General features: G+C 47.3%; 1 protein-coding gene across 3 annotated transcripts in view; it reads left to right on the forward strand.

The window, feature by feature from the left end:
• LOC149365052 (uncharacterized) overlaps positions 1–25,205 on the forward strand; it is a 347,207-nt gene that overhangs the window by 160,684 nt on the left and 161,318 nt on the right. For all 3 annotated transcript variants that reach the window (XM_089575127.1, XM_089575126.1, XM_089575128.1), the window contains one exon: positions 4,005–4,099. The gene's annotated coding sequence lies outside the window, so the exon portion shown is untranslated. The remainder of the gene's footprint in view (positions 1–4,004; positions 4,100–25,205) is intronic.

Raw genomic sequence — 25,205 nt, forward strand, 5'->3', positions numbered from 1 at the left:
GGCGTCGAAACTAGCTTGTACTTCATGGTGGCAAGATCTTGTCAATGCGGCTTTCATTGCTGCTTTCACTATTCCCCGTTTGATGATCTTGGAGTGGGCTGAGGTGTAAGGAAGCAGTCCCTTTTTGCTTCGTGGTCCGTACCGCCAACAAACATGACTGTCTAAAAAGGTTAGCGTCAAGTCAAGGAATCGCAGAACGTTGTTTTCTGGGAGTTCGCTCGTTCTTTCTAGTCCTTTTAGTTCTTCTTTGAAAACGTCAATGATTTGGCCAACGTGCTGTCGCTGTCGTGCTGTCTCGTCCTCTTTATAAAGAATTAGATAGTCATCTACATATAGAATTAGATAGCGTCGTGTCCCTCTCTCTGCTTCGTCCCCGTTTGCGCTGTTTTTTATCCTCAGATGAAAAAGGACCTACTTTCAACGAAAACGAACCTTTTATAAGGCTGAAAACAGAAATGAAAAACAGGTGCCGCCACCATCGCTTGTTTTACACTCAAACTGCGGTGACGTCAAGAGAGATTCCAAGACGCGGATCCCTGAGTCGCCGCCGGACTACGCCGCCATTCATTTACAGACGGTGATCACAGACTCCCTTTCAGTCTTGCCATCACTAGTTTGAATCATGAGGCGCGAAATTTTTTTAGTCTGATTTTTTCAGCATTAGATGCGTCTTGTATTGCCAAACAAACCTCAAGATAGCCAGAAAAAGCCACAAAATCAATTTTTACTACGGCCGAAAATTGGATGGAGTTCTCGGCGTCCGTTCAACTGCTTCAGTTTTACAGAGACTTCGCTTGATTGCAAAAACATCGACGAGTCGAGGCAAGCAAGTCACTCGTTCATTATACCAACAAACTGGTTAGGGCATTTTTATCAGAAGCGAGCTGAAGCTATTATTTCAGCACTAGCTACTATTTGGTTTTAGCAGCACACAAGCGTACTCATGATTGTTTAGTCACATTCACGCGCCTGCTTTTTCACTGAAGCAGTGCTATAAGGAGTGCACACTTGCGCCAAATGAAATTAATGTCAGACGCATAATGTGGTAAAATTGGTTACGCTTGTGTTTATTTCACCTATTTTTTGTGTTAACACTTCTGCCTATGTTAACTTCTATCGCCCTCTTTCCGTAATTCCCTTTTCAATACCCTCAAGGTGTTGTATGTGTACAGGTTTCTCCAGTATGTAAAGGAAGATAGTTTGAGCATTCAATTAATGATTACCCCGTTATTATATGTGACAAGCACAGTTCTTCCTCTTTTATAAGTAATTTTTCCTCTTTACCTTATAAGATACAAACCCATTTTCCACTTTGGCAGAGTAATAAATAAAAAAAATCGTCTTTTTCTGCTGACTGATTGTTCCCTTTCATACATTTTATATTTGACGGGCCTGTGCATTAGGGAGAATGGGTCAGAACCTGACACAGATATGTAAATCATCCACTTCTGTTTATTTTTCCCTACTATCACGAAGCAGAAGTTACAATTTTACTGGCTAGCATCCTATCATCGCGCTCGATTAATACAAAACGTCTCCGAAACTGGTAGGCAGACATATTGCACGGAAGAAATGTTAAAATGTCGCAGTTTGCCCGGACCAAGAGAGCATTACAATATGAATAAATGACACGGTCTTAAGCAAAGAAACAAAGTTGGCTGGGACCCCATGGCTACCACCACTATATTCATCAGCCTGTCCGTATTGCAAACACTGCATAAAACCCGGCGTCGTTTTTTATCTCCACCCGCTGCAGACCAAGCAGTCCAACCAGGCTTTGCATGTAGCCTCTCTCCGTTATCTTTTTGAATCTCGTGCATTGTTCGCAACTGATTCTTCTATTCATCGGGTGTAGCGTACTGTAAAGAATAAAATCTCAAGATTGGGCTTCAACATCTCTTTAGCGTCATAAAGGCGTCCGGTACAGAAGGAAAAAAAAAATCTGCACTTTCCTACGTTGGGCCCCGCGAGCTCTCTGCCGGAACTCTTCTGGAATTCTCCATCCATCCTCGATATCAACGTCGTATGTTTTCTCTTCTCTCGTCCTTTTCTTACCTGCTGCTATCTTTTTCTTTTTCGTTTGTTCATTTCGTCATAGAATCCCTGCAGTTTCGTAAGGCGGTGCATTTTCTTTCTCGGTTCGTTTTGAGCGCCTTCGATAGCATCATCGCCTAACTATTTACGCTCACTGAATAGGCGAGCTCTTACGCGCAGACTTCCAGAATCTTCTTCCCGTACGCCGTCAGTGCCTCCGTATTTTGTGCCTTGGGGCCATTTTATGGCCGAACCACGGCAGCGGGTGTGAGGCCGCGTTCTCTTTCTTGCTTAGATGTAGTTGGGGTGATGGTAGGCACTCGAAAAAAGTTACATACCAACAAGGCGCTTCTACTGTTGTTTGGATTGCGTCGTGTTTGAGGCCACAACCTTAAATACAAAAATGCAGAAACCGGGGCCAGTACTTTGTCAGGTTTCTTTTCCCTTCCCTTGTGTGACGCCAGAGGCATCGGACTGCACTGCCACTACACTTTTCTATACAGTCATGCAAAGGGGATGTTGTTATACCCAATACGCACTCCTTGTTTTTGGTTATGCCATTTGTTGACCAGAGTGACAAAAGTCGACTGTAACTGCAAACTCAGAATTTCTAGAAACCTACTAACGTTCATCCCACATGTTTTCTCGAAGTTAGCGATACGCCTATCTTATTCAGTGAAGCTGAATAATTTCTAGCATAACACTCAACAATCAACAGGCGGTGGCGTGGAGGCGTCTACAAACAGATGTCTACCGACACCCAATTCTGTGCAAACATATCATTCCAGAAAAAGAGGACGATAAATGCAAGAAGTGCGGAGCGAGAGGGTCCCTCGACCACATAATATGGGAGTGTAGCCAATCCCCAGGCAGGGCAAACAACATTAATAGTAGAGACGCCTGGGAGACCTTGCTCCGGAGCTCGGACCCTGAGCTCCAGCTCACCGCCGTCCGACTGGCTGAAGAGGCCGCCGGGATACAAGAGATCCTGGCCAGCATCTGACGCGACTGCCCCATGGGGCCGGATCTCTCCTGATACTCCTCCCTCAACTGAGGGTGCAGGACAGGGGAGGTCTGGATGAGGTAGTCTCATTCTGTTGGACAATAAAGGTTTTTCACTCACTCACTCACTCACTCACTCACTCACTCACTCACTCACTCACTCACTCACTCACTCACTCACTCACTCACTCACTCAGTCACTCACTCACTCACTCACTCACTCACTCACTCACTCACTCACTCACTCACTCACTCACTCACTCACTCACTCACTCACTCACTCACTCACTCACTCACTCCCAGTTTTGTGGTTGTGATATTTTTCTTACTTTTGCTCGCCATGTTTCCTTCGTATGCTGCCTCACATGTTTAAATCAATCATTTAGTTCCTAGATAGGGAAAGTGTGTTCGTGTATCGTTCCCTTTTGCCCCGTACTGAGCGCTGTTACATCCTCTTCGCCATTCGGATTTACCGCGACGATTACTTTGATGCCTTTACTCGAAGGAGAGGCTTCCCACACGCGACTGAGTTTTCGAATGATGAAGGTGGGAGCAGATGGGTGGAATTGGGAGGCGTCTGCTGGGCGGCGCTTCTGGAGGGTGGAAGCTATACTCGGCGAAGCTTCACACAGACGACGACGCCATTTTTATCAAGTGCCACTGGTATTGCTATCGCACTAAAACTATATTGGTCGGATTTTTATTTCATGAGGAGCCATGATTCTAAGCAAGAGGATTTCTGGCGATGAGTCTTTCTCCCGCTTTCTCTTTTCCTCGCTTACTGCTTATTCGTGTCGCATTATCTCTTCCTGGTGCCGTAACTATTTTAACGCCGAATTACCTGGTCGGCATATCGTTTGCTTCAACAGTAATAAACGTCACTTCTCTTTGTTAGTTCGCACTTTCTGCTTTTGTTCGCTACTTGCTCCACCAACTCTCACCATGTGCTTGTTGTCGTCTGTGTGCAGGTCCTGCAGCCGCCGTCGTGGCGCTGACACACGGCGCTGACCAGTGGGGAGGAGGAAGACATCCTTCGCTCGCGTCCTCCCGGCGGCCAAGAAAGGTGCGCCCTCTACAATTTTTGTCCTTTCTCAGCGGCGCAGTGCGGTGTACACAGTGGTCCCCATCTCGTTAGCACTCCTTCGAGAATTTCGTTTGCAGGGATGCATTACGTACGTCTGCATTTTTGTTTTCCCTTGACCACACAGTTTTGTCCACACGGCCGCAGACGGACTCTTAACACCGGTAAGAATAAAGCTTTACAGGCGTGCACTGTATTAATCATGACCGCATGTTGCGAACACTGCGTACACGGCCGTGCACGGACGAAGGGAGAAAATTCACGAATGAAGAAAAAGGATGAGAATCTGGTTACTAGCTTTTAGAACTTCGATGCAAGTGCCATAATGTAGATGAGGTGAAAAATCACGAAACAACATGCAAAATTTTCTCAGTGCAGGAAAGCTATATAACGTCTACATTAGGGGTTTTTGGTATCAGTAACGGCCGCGATTTTTTCTCCGAGTATAATTTTCGTTTGGCCAAATTCGCTCACACTAGCCGGCCGGCCGGCACCGTGGCTTCTAAACGATGTGGAGAAGGAACCGCGGTAACATGCACAAATGCTGTACAATGGCGCCGGTCGGCGTGGAATTTTCTCCGTCATTCGAGAACCTTCGAAGCCCCGCACAGCGAAACTTCTATCGCCCCAGTCCGTTTCCTTTAGCGTGCGCTCAGTTGGGCAGCATTCAAAACGAAAGTTCTTGAGTTTTTGCCTTCATATTCTCCCTCGTGTTCGGCCTCAGATACAACGTCATGTTCACCGCAGCTTCGGAAAGATTGTCTCCTGAGTTTGCCAAGAACTTGAGGCACAATAATTTCATGCTTAATGAAAGTCAAGTCTGTACTGCGTTTAGTTTGTCTTTATAAGTACTAGCCTGTATGCGCGGCCGCGTATACTGCACAGTGGCTGCTACGCAGGAGAGTGTAGTATTCAAGTTAACTACATGCGCTTGGAAGAATAGCACAGATGAGCAACAGACGAGAATAGAAAGTCAGTCTTAGTAGAATACATAAGACTCTATATGAGCTGCAGTAAAGGGAAGAGCAGAGGAAAGAAGTGATGACGACCGTGCGAAACCCTGTGCCTTTCCTTGCTCAGCATCTTTACTGACAGCGTTCGGTGTACATGCATGGCAACGCAACACTGCGCAACATGCATGCATGCATGCATTGTTGCAAAAGCCTTGCCTGGCGCTACAGCAGTCATGACTGGGATTTTTTTTTGTTTCTTTTTTACTCTTGTGCAAAACGACCCAAGCCCCTTTCTGCGTTGGTCGCGCATGTGTACCTTACTTTGCATTTCCCACAGGTATACCCCGTGAAGGGCACGCTTTGTTCAATAGATATCGCGGTCTCTTCACTCGAGCAGCGATTGGACTCACGCTGCAGAGTAAAAGAAATTAAGGGTAACACACACTGACCCTCTTCTAAACGTGGCATTCAGACCACGTGCGCACGCAGAGTTCCTTCTTCATACGACGCTGCTGTGGCTTAACTCATGGGTGTCTATAAGGCGGTCGTGTTTTCCCTGTTAGTACTCCCGCGAACATTTCTGCACAAATATTGTGCTTGCTTTATTGCCGCTTATGACGCGTCTCCGGAGCGTTGCATCGCAAGCAGCTGATCCTGCTATTTTATTTTTGTCTTGGACAGTTGCCCACATACATCTAGTAAGAAGAGAAAACAGTTTTCTGGCCGAACATGCAAATGAAGCTGCGCGGCCCCAACTCATTGGTCTGGCGCTTTCGCAAGACCCCACTCGTTCTAATTAAAACTTGCTGCCGTTTCGGCGTCTGTGTGTATTGGGTCAGGAAGCAAACCTTCTCTCTGACTTGCTTGCTTAAATTACCACCGTCGACGATTGCACATTAGCATAAGGCAAATATTCTTGCTTAAGGTACCGAACTTTCTCTTCTGCTTGGTCAACAAATAGCGCAGAAGTCACTGAATGTGCCAAAACTCTCTTAAAATAGTTTCAACCCGCCAGAGCGGGTGTCCAAATTTCACCGTTTACGTTAATCGCAATTTCTTTTTTGTTTGCCATCTCTCTGCAAGCAAGCGTGACTGTTAAGAATGATGGACTAACTCCGCCGTCACGTACGCATTAGCTTTGAAATCCAAAACCAAAGGCACGTTAAGCGACGGACTCGTTTCCAAGCGATAGAGAAAACGAACTGTTATCCAGTGAGACGTGACTAGTGTTCTGGCCAAGCTACACTATCCCTTTCGCATTCGTAAGCTCGCATAAATGACTTCCTCAGATTATGCAGATGTCACCAACAGAGATTTATGAATGCTAATAGCCGCGTTTAAAACACGTCTGTGCTCCGTTTACTTTCCCTTTATTTCTTCAGCTAAAGCCCTCGAATGTCTAATCAAGCAAAGATGTACTGTTTTTTTTTTTTACTGCTGTTTAGTTAGCCTGCAGGGAAATTTATTTTTTTCAACAGCGAGAGGCTGCGGTGATGCTGAGTAGATAAAACTTTGCTGCATTGATGTCACCTCCTCAGAAGAGAACAAAGGTGAACACTTATTGCTAGCGGACGTGTACTGAAACACATAACAGGCGTGGAAAGCCACATGACAGACGCATTTATTACTCATTCTCCACAAGGGTTTATCAGTCCTTGTAAATGTCGTCTTCATAGTAAATATGCAAATGGCCCTAGTTTTGCTTTCCATGCTTGCCTTCCTTAGGGCGCTACTCTGGTTACATGAGAGGGGACCAAAACTACACGGACAGAGAGCGCACTCTGTGTGTGCGGCTCTTTCGCCTCTTCTTACGAACTAAAGTAGCGCACTCAGGAGGTGAAGTCTTCATAGCCTTTTCCTAAATTTTTTTCGCCTCTTCATCTTCCTGCATAGGTCGCTCCTCAAAGCGTCAAATAAACTTAGGTGGCGTCATAGCTACGTCATCGGAATGCCGTTATAGAAATATAGAGGCCAGAGGATCGGACTGAAATTCCAATACGGCTGCCCGAGAAATGTTCGGGCAGCTGCTCTCTCCTGTGTTGTGTCACGCCGCGCTGTCTGCTGCTGCATTAAAATACCCGTCTAACAGTGAACTGCAGCATTTTCCACATTTCGGCAACTGAGACGAGACTGCTGCATTGCTAAAGGCGAAGATCTGCTCAATGCGGGTTACGTTGTGTACCGTGGCTTCAAAACGTGGGCGGTATCGTCTGTCACCCTATGACCTTTCTGACGGCAGACATCGCAGGTGCGGCCGAAATCACACGACACCAATGCCGCCTGGTGTGCAAAACATTCCGCTGTTGCCAGCGTGGACCAGCAGATGCGACACGTAGGCTACATAGGCGGCTGCAGTCTTGAGAAGAAAGGGTGGAAGAGCGGGCTAGTTGGTAGTTCATCTTGAGGAAAAACACAGCGCACTCTTAAGACACGGACAAAGAAAGGCAAGACGATACAGCGCTGTATCGTCTTGCCTTTCTTTGTCCGTGTCTTAAGAGTGCGCTGTGTTTTTCCTCAACTTGAGAAGAAAGGCGGCTTAGAAATGCGCGACGCTTGTGCAGACAGCAGACCGACAGAATTTCAAAAAAAAAAAAATTCCATGCTTGTCCGATTATATGGTGCTCTCAGACGCCAGCCAGCTTAAGGCATTCGCGCACGTAGTACGTGTAGGCGGGGCTTACAGCCACTGCCACGTAATCCACCTTCCTTCAGAAGCCGTTGCATCTGCTGCACAGCCCCAAGAATAGCGCTCTGAACACAAAAACGCAGCACAGGTACAAAGAAGCAATGCCGCTCTGCAGTAGGCATTTCAGTCCCAATGATCTGTTTTGGAGGAGCATCGGTGTGCAACGATTCTGACTGATGTAAATCGTTAACAAGACCTGACAGAAATTTGGCAGCGGCGATTTTTTGACAAGCGAAATAGCTATTTGTAACAGAAACCTTAACTAGACTTCCTCTGTGCCTCACATGCTAAGGTTGGACTTTTCGATCCCTTGATTTTTCTCCTCCGTATCTTTGTGCGAGGCTGTTACAAGCGCTATAGAGATACATTGGCAATTCACGAACATCCATTCAGTCGTTCAGCGTCGCTTTCGATATTCTTTGAAAACTGCCTTGTGGCACTTGCCGGCTCCCACTGAGTTTGGTGGCAATTCACTCAGTGACATGGAAACTGCCCGTGTCACAGATCACGCTTTGCAAACCACGAGGCTCCACCTCCCCGCCGTCTGCCGGCGAAGCTCTACACTCTGATCACCTAATTAGTCGAGTTGCTTGGTTCAATAAGTTTTTTTCACTTCGTGTGCACTGACGCGAAACCATGCATAAGCATCGTGACGAAGTCATGTTCCTTCTGCCTCGACCGTTCGACGGCAGTTCCATCGCTGTCGTCAATGCGTAGAAGACGTGATGCCCCGCTGTCTCACTCAACCCAGCGCAACCACCCAACGGTAGCACAACAACCAAACATTTAGATGTACAGTCATGGTGAAAAAACTTCAGTCCGCTGTGAATGGGCTATAGGAGCGGCTGCGCTCCGCTATCGCGACGCTGCCACCGGCGACCCGCGCCGCTGCTCGCTTGCGTCGAGGAAAAAAGGTTTGGTTTAGTTTATTGGGGTTTAACGTCCCAAAGCGACTCAGGCTATGAGGGACGCCGTAGTGAAGGGCTCCGGAAATTTCGGCCACCTGGGATTCTTTAGCGTGCACTCACATCGCACAGTACATGGGCCTCTAGAATTTCGCCTCCATCGAAATTCAGCCGCCGCGGCCGGGATCGAACCCGCGTCTTTCGGGTCAGCAGCCGAGCGCCGTAACCACTGAGCGACCGCGGCGGGGCGAGAATAAAATGGAGGGGAGGGGGGGGGGGGGGGGAGAAAATGGAGCAAGAGAAGCTTTCCCCCTCACTCTCGGGTGTCGCTTAATAACAGTGCCCGTAAAAACCTAATGCGGCGTTCGTTCTGCCTGCTGCGCTCTTGTCTTACAGCCACCGGGCTGAGCCACTTTGTGTGAGTAAATGCGGTGGCCAGGGCGATGCTGCCCTGCGCTCGACCGATTACTGAGCAGCCATGAACGTCCATACAACGTCCATGCACTCTTCTACATACAACAGGTTACGGCATATAAAGTCGGGGCGCTTTTTCACCACTCTCATTTTTACGTTCTGCGCACATTCACAATGGATTATCGACTTTGGTAAACTTTTCTAAAGAACACGATGAAAAAAGTTAAAAAGGAAAGGAATGCGTTCTTCATCTCGTGACAGTGGCCCTTACTCGATTGCGACTTAAGGGTAATGATTAAATTTCACGTCACCGTGTCGCCGCATGACGATGTGACTCATTTACGCCAGGATCATGTATGCTTGAAAGTAGACACTAACTACTAAAATGTTTTACTTTTGTACTTCTGTTCTCAATATTTTCGTCCTCTGTCTCTAGCATCTTTCAATATTGTTCATATATATAGCGCTCTTTTTGTTTTATGTATTGTTTTTTTTCACTGTCCCACCCTCTCTGTAATGTGAAAACCCTGAGGGTAAAATAAATGGAATAAAATGAAATAAATGAAATAACTTGATTGAGGCAGTATTGTCGAGGTCATCAATAAAGGCCGCGCAGTGTAGGCACTTTGCAATGTGGGGCCGCAGAAATTGTACCCATCGGCTAGAGAGGGAGGGCGAGTGTCCTCTGATTCCCAAACGTTTTCACAGTCATAGCGTCGATTTATTAAAGTAAACACAACACCCAACAGAAATGCACAGTCGTTTCTTAGTGGAGAAGTGCGGTCTACGTATCTTAACATATAGTGCACTAGAACCAGGGTCACGGACCCTTTCCGAAAAGAGCCTTCTCTGTCAAAATTTCGGTTTCTGGTCGTGTTTCTGGCCCACATATTCCAATGCAACCTGATAGCGCACAAAATTCCACTGAGACAAATTAAGATTACATTTATTCTTGTGTCTTCACTACGAACAGCACCATATTGAAAACATGAAACCTCGTCTGTCGATCCAATGCCATGCACAAAATATCTATAAGAATAATGCGAAGGCTCCGGCGTCTGATTATGTTGGATCAAAACAAAATAATTGTAAGGATGCTAGAGAGTTGTGGGCAAAAGCCAGAAGGCAGCGGCAAGGCAGCGGTCAAGGCGGCGTCAGCGCGACGTCAAGTTAGTTCAAAAGGCGGTTCAGCAGGCAGGTCTCGTGCATTGGTCGCAACCGTCTTTCTCGTCTTCGGCGGTTGCCTACATTGTGCCCGTGCTGGGCTGTTACGTTACGTAATAAATAATCTTGAGGATTGCACAATTTTTTGTGCTACCGCACGTTGCAAGGACACGGGGCAGCTTCTCCCTAGCCACAGCATGTATTTGCAGAAATGGTCGTAGCGAGGCGGTGGTAAGTCAAGCACGCAGCAGCCAAAGGCGAACAATTAATGAAAGAGCTTTGAACAGTCAACGCTGAAGCATTAGGCCACCGCTGCGGGGTGGTAGAGGTTAGCGCATCCGCCTTGTATACGGGAGCTGCTGGGCTCGTAGTGAGAGATTATTTTAGTGGGAAAGTATTACTAATCTCATTACGAGAAAAGCCGGCGACGCGCGTTAGTGTGTACTCGCAGGTGGTACGGAAAATATCCGCGATGGTAAGATAAACAGGATGACGTCACTAAACAGCCGTAGGACGCAAACAGCAAGCCACGCACCGCCATTTTAGACAATCATATGCATGTAGTACATGATTATACCTGTCTGTCTATATCAATCTATATATAGACTCCCCATTGGCCGACCGCAATGCGGCGCCAGTTTTCCCGACAACATTTGTACCAAAAATTGTGACGCAACCATTTGTCGTACAGCGTTCCGGGTGAGTCATACCATTTCTCCTTGCATGTAGTTTGCATTTACTAGCCAAACTGGAGACTAGCTTTTGACAGGGATTCGAACCGACGACATATGCATCTTAAATTGTATGCCTTCCCAGCCTCTTCACCTATTTACCTATTCCCTTAAGGCGCGGTTGAGGCGTCCACCGAGATTTGAGACCCATTTTCTTTTCTCAAAAACCAATCTTCGTATCAAAACTGTGAAACTGTGATGCAACCGTTCGTCATACAGCGCTTCGGGTGGTGTCATACGCGTGTGTATGTGTGGGTAGTGTCATACATCGCGCAACAATAAACGCAGCCGACAGTAGAGCGCACTGCCTGCAGCGCGCCATTTCGTCGCTGCAAATACGCAAACGCCGAGGAAGCACGACTGCGTTTGTAATGCTCACGCATTCCCACAGCTAAGCAGTCTTAAGTGTCTCTGTCGATATATATATATATATATATATATATATATATATATATATATATATACATATATATATATATATATATATATATATATATATATATATATATATATATATATATATATATATATATATATATATATATATATATATATATATTTTTACCGGCGGCTACCCCGCGGGGCATTCCCTTGAGGGTTGCTCCTCAAGCAGAATTTTCGAGGAACGAGTTAAGAACAAGTTTCGCTGACAAATAAAAAAAAATGGTGATAAAAGAGGGGAGAGCAATTGACATGTGACTCTATTCTGATTGCGCGCTCCAACTGTCAATTTTACAACAGCCCCGCCGCTGTGGATCAGTGGTTACGGCGCTCGGCTGCTGGCCCGAAAGACGCGGGTTCGATCCCGGCCGCGGCGGCCGAATTTCGATGAAGGCGAAATTCTAGAGGCCCGTGTACTGTGCGATGTCATTGCACGTTAAAGAACCCCAGGTGGTCGAAATTTCCGGAGCCCTCCACTACGGCGTCCCTCATAGTCTGAGTCGCTTTGCGACGTTAAACCCCTTAAACCCCAATAAACCAACCAACCAACCAACCAACCAATTTTACAACATGCTGCACTCGTACAAAACAATTTTGGTGTTTCTATAATTTGTTTGCTTTCATAACTTTGTTTCTCTTTTCTCCACATAACACAAATCGCTCACTGTTTCTATACCCAAAAATTTGGCTCTGTACAATTCCTGCCAAGTAGTTTGAACGGGCTTCATTGAAATAGGTGGCTTGTCGTCCCTAACTATTCATTTCTCCCGAAAGTAGACTAGAGCGCTGGTTGTACTTTTTCGCCTTTCTCTGTTCTCTAGGGCAGTACTTAATTCTTCCTCAATTCTTGTCGACGGAACCGAATTCTTCGCGACAACCACTGCTGTCTCTTTCGATACTACAAACTGCGCTCGCTTCGAGGGTTGGCCTCGGTGATTTATTGTCCCGGGTGAAGCGAGGAATAAATCTCTTTCATTCTCTGTTTACGGCCTTGTCTCAGGGCGTGCCGAAGAGCACCGTGGAGCGCAAACACAGTAGGGGAAGAGATGACCGGGTCTGATGCTGAGAGAGCCTCGTTGACATGGGAAGAAAGTCTTCCGTCAGCGAAACCGGGAACGCTCCAGCGAAGCAGTGTAGCCACCCGGTTCCCTCACACCCCAACGCTTCACTGGTGTGCTAGTCCGCCAAGACTGACTGCCGTCGGGCGAGGTTCTTATCGCCTGCTTCAGTGTTGAGTCTACTTCATATATGAGAGCTGTCGTAAGCATGAGACGTTCACAACCATAAACCTGAACTCACCACGCACCTAACCACGTACACTCACACTAGTGCAACCGCAAACACGCTTTAAACGACGTGCTTTATTTTGAAGACGCACATTGTACGAACTTCTTAGAGAGAGAGAGAGAGACTTTAATAAATAAAGGAGAGGTCTGCCTGGTTACGAGCCTAGCATGCTACTCCAGTGACTTCTTAGGAACATGTATCTCAGTACTGCTGTTCCTCTATACATAGCGCAAGACAGGCAAAGACGACACAGAACACACGAGATAGGCGCTATCCTGTGTGTTCTGTGTCGTCTTTGTCTGCCTTGCGCTGTGCGCACAAGAATTTCTAGTCAGCTAGCCCAAAACCAAGCTTCAGTACTACTGTGTTTCAACACCCTCATATTTAATTTCTTCTTGTTTGTGCGTGTTATGAATCAGCCACGTTAGAGGCGCTAATTTCTCATTTTTCAGCCGAAAGTGATGAGTCGTTGCCGCACGGGGGCCCCTGCTTCAAGTTGACAGACGCCGCCGTCGTCGACTATGTTTGCGTTTTCTTACACAGTCCTCTCCGGTACCAGCCATGTTGCGAAGACTTGCGATACCAACGCACGCTCTCACTGTCAGAGCTTCAAACAAAATTTATTTATTTATTACAAATACCTACAGCGCCCGTTGGCCATTATCGTAAAGAGGGGGGGGGGGGGGGGATACTTGCAAACACGGAAGTAAAAAAAGAGCACCAACAAAAGCAATGAGTCAGTTCTAAAACAAAAATACAACTATGGTAACTAAGAGCGGAAGACAACACATTTAACTAACTAGGCATTTTGACTTTCACAGCACTTTTCGCTAAGACTCGCGGCAGAGAGGTAAAGGAAGCATTTGCAAGCTCATACTTCTTGGAGCAATTTACACGCACTCCAATGCCTAGTTAGATAAAAAACCTCATGGCTGGATGAACTAATAGAGCTCTTTTTGCAGCCACATTTATGCTCTCCTAACTGGACAATGTTTCATGTTAGGTTGTTGTCAACGGTAGACTGCGTGTTCATCCGTTCTATGAGAACATTGATGCAGCACGTGCTATTAGTTCAGCGGATAGAAACTTTCAAACACACTTACTTGCGCTGATTCTCATAAATAGCGAGGGCACAAGAAAGGATTTATAAGCGTCCTCAGCATATCGAGCAGCCTTATCACTTTTTGGAAGGCCGTCGCTGTGCCCACTAGGTTCACACTGCCAAGCCGGGGATCCTTGCGCACACTTCTAAACTACGCAGTGTGGCCTGAGCACAAAGCTAGCTGGTGAAACTATCTGTACGGTTTCTTCTCTAGGCGAATGGAAATGGCACTCACTCGTGCACAAAGGTCGCTGGCAGCGAGGATGGCGCACACAGCGGTAATGTGGTCTCATAATGGGTGATGGTTTCCCGTTTCCGTTGCGACATTCCCTGCGCGAAAAATATTGCAATCAGACCTTCTTAAAACTTTTGTGCTCAGAGGCACCCCAAAATGCTTTCTGAATATGGCAAGTGAAGCCTTCCTCATCGTTATATTTCGATCGTATACGAACATTTGAAACATTCGTAGCAGCTCTACAAGGTGCGGAAGACGTAGTCTTGCTCCAAAAGTAGTTTTCAATTTCCTGTGCGTTTTCAAATCCTCGCCTATTCCTGGCCCTGCTGCTATCCCTCTGCTATCCCGCAACGGCATGGATGTTTCAGAACGATTCGTGTGGTGGATCCCAAATGGGGGATAAGCGAAATAGAAACCAGTGGCCCAGAAAGTCGCGTGCCTATAGTACCGAAGAAGTTAGAGACACGCTCGCGAAGAATATTTGTCGGTACATGAAGCGCTGTCGATGGGCGGAGCATCGAGATCAGCGCTCAGTGCCGGGAACAGCGCATACACGCCGGCGTAGAAAGAGCGAAGAAAAAGAAAGGAGAGCCTTGGAAGAGATGATGGGCAATTTTCAGTCGCTGATAGCAAAGCCGACTGCACCTCAATTTCGCGTGCGTCGGAATGGCAGGATGAAAATATCCGCCACATGTATTTATTTATTAGCCCGACAGCTTTAAAGAGCTCGTGTCGCTGCAAATCCGGCTTCATTGACCGTCGGCGTCCTTGACCGTGAGCGAAAAAGCCACGAAAAATACCCAGAGAAGCAACTTAGGAGGCAGGTGGGCCACCAATAGGTCACGTGACTTTGGGGCGTCATCACAACCTGACCGCTGCAGGTGGAAGTTAAATTCGGGAACAGAAACTTGGTTCGCACGAGCCCCACCGGTGGCAGCACCTGCCATCGCAGTGTGGTGGCGCATCGCTTAGCCGCTGCACCACTGCGCCAGGAGGGGTATGAGGGCTCCCAGGGATCTAAGAATGTAAAGTATAGAAGTACCAATTCCGCATATATGGTCATCAACTTATTAAAGCTATCGTGTCATACCCTTAAGGCGGAGCTTAAGTGTCCCGCAATTTTTCATTGGTTTATTTACTTATTTATATTCATTCATTCATTAATTCATTCATTCACAGGCCCCAAGGGTCATTGTGTAAGGGGTGTTGCAATATAAAAGTGAATGTCAGCGGACAGAGTGTAGTATAGCCGTTGTTCACGTGTTTTCTCTAAGAGAATGTGTAAGCGCTATTCACGTGGCCTGACACGTGCAGCTGTCAAGCTTTGGCGTGCGTGCTCAGCGCTGAAACATGGGGAAGCAACTTAGCAAGTTTCGGAGTATCTAAAGTTCTTGGCTTTTTTCTGCAGACCTGACTTTAGGTTTGTTCGGTGCCTTCAACGAACCTGTTAACCTGTAGTCGCGATTACAACAACACAGAGCACGCTTCCAACTCCTCCCTCGTCTTGCGGAATTGGAAAGTTTGCTGCATTTAGGCACGAGCGTACGAACAATACTTAGTTGCGGAGCTGTACAGTAGATTGTAATAGTCGTCAAGCCTCTACAAGGATGCCTGCTTGAATCCTCAGCAATGGATTCGTCTGCCTGTGATAATTAAATCCATATTTTATTTATTCCGTTTCAGTTTGATTCGATGCCAAACACCGTTTATTTTTGCTGCTTAACGCATGAGAGGAGTTTGTTGGCAGAAACGTGCTCTGTGTTATTCTAGTCATGACTGTACGTCGTGCAGTGCGCGCAAATAAATTCCTGTACCTCTAAGCGGTGCTATGCCGACATTTTTAGAAGGCACAGGGTGACACATTCAGTAGTAAATTCGAAATATTAGGAAATCGGAATAAGGGTAAAATATGTTCAAAGGCAGTCTGAAGAACTCGTTGTGCTCTATTTTCTGCAGCATACGTAGACAATGATATCGGGGAACTTGACTGAATAAACCTCGCGTAGCCCTAATCTGCTGCGTTCATATGGTGGTAAATGAATTTTGCCAGTGCACTCACCAGAACGAGTTGTGCTGGCATATGCGGGTATACGATTCAATTACTCCGTTAATAAATTTCGTTCTGAGGCTTGGGTTAACACACAATAGCTGGATGAGCCCCAAATCAGCGTCATATCCTCAGTTGCTGGTTCCTTCTTGCTTTTATTTTTGTCCCTGCATTCTGTCGAATAATATGAACGGAGGTAAGATTTTTTTTTTCCTTTTGCTCAAAGATTCTCATTGGTTTAGGCTTAATATTACTCCGCAAAGTTTATAAATAATATAGGATTTTTATACATTCGTTCTGTACGAATATTTGTACTCCGTCATGGTTAAAACAAAGACATCGGTGCGAGCGTTCGGAATTACAAGCATTAAGGGATCTCGATTGAGAAACTAGCCAACGCTGCGTGATTCCGAGAACAGTCCAATAAATGGAAGTTTTCCCACAGCAGTCTCTGGAGACACACTGTCTACTGGGCGCATGAAATCAATGCAGAAGATGTTTTAAGAAGCTCACCCGGCTGGCCCGTGCCTCGCATTGTCCACGTTTGCGGAAAGGAGCGAATGAAGCAGTGCGCTCAGTCGACTCAGCTAAATCGGTTTCCATTTAAATGGAACGTTGAGTGCGAGGCAGCACTTTGTGTTAGGCTGCAATCGTTTCAATATTTTTGTTTTTGCTGGAATTCATCAAAGAAGTTCGAAAGGAGTATGCCTAATAAGTATACAAAAAAAAATATCGACGCTGAACAAGTACATCCACATCCTTGGTATGCTGAGACATTAAGTTCGGCCGACCCACGTACTTTTGTTGTTACCTCCATCGTCTCCTTCTTCACGCTTTTTAACTGAAGGCACTCATTGGAAATCACCATCTGAATATGTGAGCAGCTCGCTTTTTCGGGTTCGGTAAGAGGCGCAGTTTTTGTTTCACGGAAGTTTGGGTATTCAAATATGTCCGCCGCAACTTATTCGGCACTTGCTTTTTGTATTTTTTCTTTGTTTTTTTGCCAATTACTGTCATCAGCACCCACAAATTAGCTTTTTCTTTGTCACTGCTGCTGTGGCGCAGCAGCTGCAGTGGCATGCCTCTTTGTATGCTCTGTGGCCTGCCCAATTTATGTGCAGGCGAAATGGAAATTGTCAGCGTCAGACCTCGCTCCCACCACTAGCGGGTCGAAACTAATCCGAATGCCTCAGCTGCGCCACGCTTCATACTCCAGGGGGGTACATTTAGCAAATTAAATTTCCATATATTTTGTAAAATACAAACTGCATTCTATTACTCTTCCCGTTAGTCCCTCTCCCTTGGCAACATTACGGGACCCCGTTTGCGACGAGCCAAGCCTAGAAACTGCGCCGCTACCGAAAGCGAATATCCTGAGGCAACTGTTGTACCCGTGCTTGCAAAGTCCCTCCGTGAATCTGCTACTGAGCCTTGCGACACTGTTACGAACTCAAAAACCTAGCGAGAGAAAGGCCATCGCGCTAAACGGTACCGCCATTGCCATTGTTTTTCTCTTTTTTCGTATGAAGAAACACTGGTAAAAGACGACAGGGGAACGCTTGCCTGAAAACAAAAGGAGATCCCGGCAATCGAAACCATTAGCTATCGCCCATCAAGGAGGCGATAAATTCGTCCCCTCCTTTCTCTCACACCGGATTTATTTTTCGTCCACATTTTTTTCCCCTTAGGAAGCAGCGTTCACAGGTCGGGGGTCCCTTCGCAGGCAGATCACGTACCCCGTCCCCAGATGGCCCTGAGAGGTCACCGTTCCTCAGCTCGTCCGGGCGACGCTTCACTCCGGGCAGCGCCGAAAAAGCAGACGAGGGATCGTGAGCTGGAGGTTGAGCACCGCGAGGGTTTGTCTGTGGCGGCGTCTGGTGGCAGCTATCGGCATGACCCCGCAACGTACGCGCCCCGCAATGGAGCGCGAACGCGCTTCATGAAGCGAGCTGTTTGGCTGCCGTGGTGAGCGCGTGCGTGTGTGTTTACTAAAGAAACGAAAATGTCAATGAAGAGGAAGAAAAAAAATTACCGACGATTACGTTACTTCCTAATGCGAAATTTGAGCGCAGCAAATAAGCTGTTTCACCTTTTCGATAGTGAGTCAACCCCAGCTGCGGAGTTGGTTTCAGGGACAACGCCGCCGATGCCGACACAAACAATGTGATACCCTCGCTTCCGCAGCGCTAAGAACCAGGTCTAGCCGTGGGAAGGTGGTCACGTATTCGTCGACGTGCCGGGGCCTACGTGAAATAACCGGCGCGTCGGCAACTGAAGAGCACCCTATCCGCCACACATGAACAGGGGGGGGGGGGACCCTTTCCTCCTCTTTCTGCATGGCGGCGACGGTGTTCTATGCAGTCACGTTATCTTGACTCTCTAGCGGCGTCAGCGGCATCCAGCGGTATCAGTCGGTCGCTGCTAGCGCTGGGGGGATGAAAGGGGGGCGGAGCTGGTTACGAGGCCGACGACGACGCGAAACCCAGGAACGGACGCCAAAGAGCTGCGCTCTAAAAATGTGGTAGCTATTTGCAAAAATTGCCCCGTTTCCGTCGAGCAGCGATCCCGCGACCGGCGGAATTATAAGGCTCAGCCATGAACAGGCAGGGCGAAATAAAGACAGCGGAAATAATTAGAACCAAGAACTATGTAGAGTGATCGATTTCACACAAACACACACGCACACACGGGCACCAACATGCTAACTGGTTCCGATAAATGAGCTGTTGCGACAATCAGAGACATGTCGCAATGAATAAAGAGAACCTACGGGGTGGTTTGGAGTCAAGCGAACACCGTAACAGGCAGCCCAGTGAGCGGCTGAGGAAGGTTTAATTGGAACGCGCAGCGCTTTCAGGGCGTCACCTGCCCGAGCATATCTCGATACACGAGTAGCTGCGCTCTGCTGAAGCAATGAGTTGTGTGGTAAGGAGATATAAGGTCACGTGAGGAATCCTATCGGCCCGTCTTCAGTTACTCAAAATGTGCTCTAGCTCTTATCACAGCACACTCGTCCGTCGGTGGGAGCACCGTTTTCAGCGAAACGGACCACTGGGTTCAGGAAAAAGTGGCGTATCACCCCTGCAAGCGGCTCCTGTATTTTACAGCAGACACTACAGTCAGATTAGCCCACTGGTCTGAAGAAATCAGAAGTGAGCACTTAAGAGCGTCATTCCTTGGGTGCTTGATGTTTCGTTTCGAGCAGTGAAACCGTAATCCGTTGGCCATGTTTAATGGCGTCCGTAGACTGAGCGTACCTCGGTGGCTATTGAATCGAAATGCCGGCCAGACTGCCCAATGACTGTCACATCACGTCCACGTTGCTTTGTGCATTTTGGTTAAGGGAAATAATAAGCGGCAGGGCCATGAGGCAACTAAGTCAAGAGCAACCCCCACGCTGTCCCACGCATTGTGTCAGCCTCACGAAAAGGCTGACCGCTGTTTTGTTGCTCCAGCACTCGTGTTATTCCGCGGACGTTTTCGACGTGCTCTCATCGCGTGACGTACGGTTCCGTGTTCGGCTTGCCCTCGAGACGGGTGCTCCAGTAATTTGCTCAAGGTTGTCTTCTCTGGAAGGTTCTGTTTGTGACCTGCGTTTCTACGTGAGACATTTAGTTGGTGGTCGCAAAGCCGCACTTTTGTTGCTATTTTTAGCCATTCCTTCGCTGGTCTCGCACACTGGCGTTAATATGCTAGCGTTGACGAAGTGAAATATAATAACAGTCGCTGCAAAATCCAGTGAAAACGACCACGTTTGCACCTACGAATCATTTCATTTCGGCGGGATGCTCACGTACGGGAAACGCACGAACGTGCCTTTCGGCGCGGCCTTGCCACGACCTGGCGATTACGGGGCTACATGGAACGCGTATGAAGACACGCCCCTGCCACGCGCAACAGAGCAAACTATTGCGGCACGCCGCAGAGATAAGCCTGACGGTCCCTGCAGCAACAGTGCAGGTGTCACTGCGCAAGCGCAATTCGCACTGTTTTGCGAGTAGAACAATTATTCGGATGGATCACGCTTGTAGGCCCCCTACGGACAGTAAGCTACTGCAGCGAAGAGCCGTGCAAACACAGCGAATGGGGACGGCGTAATGCTGCACAGCATGGTAATTTTGCGGCTCTGCTTTTGATTGAGCTGCTCCGTAGGGGGCCTAACCATTCGTATTATACGAGGCTTTCGGTTAGGATAAAGGAGAAAAAGGCGTGCCCGTTATATTCTTATTGAATGCACCTCCGCCGGCACGCCGTCTTATCTCCTCTGGCGACAGCGAGTTCTAGCCTGTGAAAAAGCCCTCCCAAAATTTACCCACTTTCCCCGGCGCGCTACGTGACCATTTTTCCCAAGTCCTCCTCGCAGCGTTATCTACTCGCTGCGACTGTAGCTGGCGCTTAATTTCCGCTCTTTTTCATTGTCAGACATGGCAGTTTCCATCTATCTTTTTTTTTTACTCATCATGCTATTTAGTAAAGACACCAGATTTTCATTCACTATTTCTTTGGTGATAGCGGGGTTCAGGATCATATGATTATGAACCACAGGTTCGAAGAAGACGCAGTGTGATCTAAATAATTTTTACCGGACTGTTTTAATTCGAGATCATTAGAAGCCTCATCGGGAAAAAAATGTGTCGTCGATCATAAAATTCGCACTATGGCTGGAGATAAATTTGGGTTGGCTTATGGGGTTTATCGTCCCAAAGCGACTCAGGCTATGAGGGACGCCGTAGAGGAGGGTTCCTGATAATTTCGACCACCTGGGGCTTTTTAACGTGCACTGATATCGCACAGTACACGGGCCTCTAGAATTTCGCCTCCATCGAAATGCGACCGCCGCGGCCGGGATCGAGCTCGCATCTTTCTGGTCAGCAGCAGAGCGCCATAACCACTGAGCCACCGCGGCGGCTGGGGCTGGAGGGACGCGAAGTCATTAGACCGGCAGTTGCCAACACATAAGGTAACAGGTGTCGCTGTGAATTTTTCTTCGCGAGTTCTACTTTCGGTATTTGCGGGCTGTGACGTACAAGGCCTAGTACACAGAACCAGCAGGAGCCACATGTGCTCACAGGACAGTGAGACATTCTCACCTTTGTGGTATGCCACGAATCACAGAATTTCCCCTAGTAATGTGGGCTACCTGCAGGTAACGTAGTAGCGAACACGTCACTCTTCTGAGAACGCACGTGACACATGACTCAATGTACTATGCATTTTACGCCAGCATTTGCAGAAATCATAATCTAAGCATTCGGTTAAAAAAAAAAAGAGCTTTGGTGAAGTATTGCAAGCGTTTTGGGCATGTCCTATCTAGTTCTGGCACTCGTAAGGTACTGCGCACTGTTATCAGCAAGAAATAAAAAATAAATAATAAATGAACTGTAGACTTGGTAACTCTACTCCTTTTAAACAAGAGCAAAGGATGAATGTCCAGTAAGTCCGTTGTGAACGTATATTTGCCGGGAGGAGACGCGTATGAATTAGTCACGCGTTAAGCACCTTGCCTTTCAGTATATGTGCATAAGTGCGCATACATGCAGGTACTCTGTGATGCAAATAAGCCGTATTTGATGATTCCATGAGGACGAGTTATGTACGTTTCAATAAAACATTTTGCTGGGCGAGTTGGTTCATTTTGCTTGAGGGGATGTTTGTAGCGCGACAAAAAAACAGACAAGGGACAGAAGACGAACGGGACAAGCGCTACTCTCAACTGGTTTATTCAGGATTCGATCGCACACATTTGTATATTTCCCTTCTCCTTCAAGAACATAATCACGAGAACACTCATGCGAATGACCCGCAAAAAATCCACACGCTTGCATCATATCAGGCTATCTAAAAGGTTATACTCGTTAGAGTACATCTTCACCGAAGGGCTGCCGACGCAGACCGGTCCTTTCTTTTTGATATGGAACGCCTCTATCAGTTCTCGCGTTAGCGTGTCTTTGCTTGAGTGTTCTCGTTGCGAGTGTTGCTTGAGTGTTGCATGAGTGTTCTCGTGATTACGTTCTTGAAGGAGAAGGGAAATGTACAAATGTGTGCGATCGAATCTTGAATAAACCAGTTGAGAGTAGCGCTTGTCCCGTTCGTCTTCTGTCCCTTGTCAGTTTTTGTCGCGCTACAAACATCCCCTCAAGCATTATGTACGTTTGTGTGGTGAGCAGAACAAAATACCAAATATCTTTCACGAAGGCTACCTTTGCTCCCTCCCAGCCAGTCTTCATCTTAACACTGCCCACCAGTGCTTTATGCCGGTTTGGATGGAACGGCATAACACCCTTCCTTCAATGCCTGCTCTCGCATTTCATTTTTTCGCTGTATTCCATAAGAACTGTTTTGCTGTCGAAGTTTGCTGGACATTTTTTTTTTTTTCCTTGTAATGTGCTGACTGCCGGTGCAGCACTCAAGTTCTGGTGCCGTTTCATAAGCTCCAGTCTCGGCACAGGCTCACTGACCCTGGCTCAAAAGAAAGAGCAGGGAGAGGAGCTGTCAGAGGAGGAGGAAAGCGGAAAAGTCGAGACGGCGAGGCACATTTCGCCGCCCATTTATCCGAGCCGTAGTTCTTCGCAGTCGAGAGGAGATCACCCTCATCGAGCGAGGTGCATTTGTCCCCATTACGAATGCAAAGATCGCCGTTTTCTTCCCTCTTCTTTCTCTTTCTTTTTTTCCCTCTTTCTCACTCGTTCGTTCCCACTCATGTCCCGCGCCTCCTTCCGGCTTAGCTTTCGTGCACCGCTATTCGTTTGCCGGTTTTCCTCCACAGTCACGCACGCCACGGCTGCTTGTTCTTTTCACGTGTCGGCCTCGCCCAGCAAGAAAAATGGCTTTCAAATGACGAAGTGGTGCAGGCAAGGTGTATTTTGTGCGAAGCAGCGGATAACGTTGGGCATACGTGTTCGCCTGATGCAAACAGGCCGCTTCCTTTTTGCGCCCCCTCTGCTTTTTTTTTTGCTCGCAAAGAGGCATTCTGCCCGTGCCAGCCTTTCTCTGAGAATAAGCGAAATTTACGCCCTTGTGCTGAAGAAAGGAAGAGGAGCGCTCTAAAGAGAGCACAAGTAGTCCGTCTGCTGCTGGATGCCTCTGTCGGGGCCCCGCAGGCCTCAATTGAAGGCCCTCATCTTTAGCTCCCTTTCTCTACTCTCTTCTGCAGAGAGTTTAGATATAAACGGGTAGTTCGTGCAGCCGAACGAAACAGTTCGATCGTTGCATGTCACTGAACTTTTTAAGGTTCACATTCAAATGAAAAGCTAGCGAATCCTGCCGCCGCCGAAGAAGAACCTTTGAGGCGTCGCTGCGATGAGCGGCGAGCTTCCAAGTCAGAAATTTTCGCATTGACGCGTCGCTGAATCGCTCCTTCGCATCCATGCGAACCAGTTAAGCCTTACTAGCACCAGTGAGCGAGAACCCTTCTCTCTCCCTCTGTGTATGTGTTTTGTTTTGTTTTGTTTTTTTTTAGAGGTGGGGGGGGGGGGGCGTTAGGTGCCAGTTAAATTAGTGAGTGGTGACGACCTGGATCAAAATTAAATGCACCGATGGCAACACCTGCCACCCTAGGGCAGTGGCTTAATCGCTGCACCACTCCGTCAGAAATAGTATGAGTATTCCCAGGGATCTATGGATGTTAAGTAGGGAGAGGCCAATTCAGCATACAGGGGCATTAACCCATTAGCTATCGCATCTTACCCTTAAGGCGGAGCGCGGGCCGCGGTACGGCGGCGACTGCCTCCACGGAGTTATCGCGCACATCAGAAGGGGTGCGGCGGCGTCGCAGTGGCGGCTGCGTAGAGCCGTGCAGAGGTAGAATTTTCCGTATTGTCCTAACACTTAACTTACACAATTATAAAGTTGTTAAAGAAGAGAAAAACGCAGTAATGAAATAATTTCATCTGCGCAGAGAGGAAATCATGGCGGCACAGCTACCGATTTGCGGCAGAATCTGCGTTTTCAGCCCAACACTAGCCAAGCCAGAATACGAAACCTCATCTTCCGGGCATTCCCGCGATGGATCAAGTTCTCTTCAAGAAACTCTTGTAGACGGTGGCGCCACTTTTCGCTCTAGGTGATCGTTTCTTTGTAATCATTGCTCCTCTCTTGCTATGTCTTAACAATACAGCTGTACTGTTTAGATCCGTCGCTCGCTGTCCTTATCGTTGTACTCACTTCAATCTTTTTCGTTACCTTCTTAAATAACTATCAACATAGTGTGTTTTCTGTCTGTCTCATTTTGGTCCCATGATTTTTTTTTTTTTTTGCAGTGATGCACGACGCGTAATATAAAATACATGGACCTCCACATGGTTTTCGCTTACGACTGCTAAATAATTTATAATTGAGTTTCTTCTCTCATCCTGCTGCGGTTTCGATTTCAGCAACCGAACGATAGCAACCGAACGCTACAACCATTTTCTGGAAACGATAGTTCGAACGATGGAGGCATGAAAAACACCGCAACGTAACCACTGATACATAGTTTTTTGTTATTTCAACTCTTGAATGTGGCTGGTTTAATCATTGCAGGGAATTAAAGCAATGTATCAGCGATTATAATGCAGTTTTTGTTTGTTTCTTATTCTTCACACTACCTAACCACTCCTTAAGCGCCATAGCCTTCGTTCGGTTGCTCAAAACCGAACCATCATCATGATTAAATTCTGTTATAAATTGCTTAGTGGTCGTAGATTAACACCATGGGGTGACCCATGCATGCTGGTGCCTAACGCCTCATTTGAAAAACGGAAAAATGCAATCAAACATCTGCTGGCTATACTCATTTTAGTTTCCGTCCGTAGATGAGCGATGGCAGCATGCATTGCTTGTGTTGTACTAACCACATGGATATTATCGGCAACCAGCTACGCGCCTCTTAGAAATATAAGCCATATTCACTGCCCGATATTAAGAGCAAACTCCGTGTGCCCAAAAATGAGCCACGCGACCAGGCGGCGCGGCGTTGTCTCCCGTCACTCACTTCGTCGCTTAGGGGGTAAAACCCATGCAACCGACGGCTACACGCGACATGCCTACGCTATATGCACCAACGGGTTTGTGATTTCGTTGGGTCTGCGTCCGCCGGCTTACCGTAATCTGTCGCCTCCCCGTAATATGTCCCTTAATATATCG

The sequence above is a fragment of the Amblyomma mixtum genome, chromosome 2 (genome assembly GCF_055824585.1).
Source record: "Amblyomma mixtum isolate Tamu chromosome 2, ASM5582458v1, whole genome shotgun sequence".
Lineage (NCBI taxonomy): Eukaryota > Metazoa > Arthropoda > Arachnida > Ixodida > Ixodidae > Amblyomma > Amblyomma mixtum.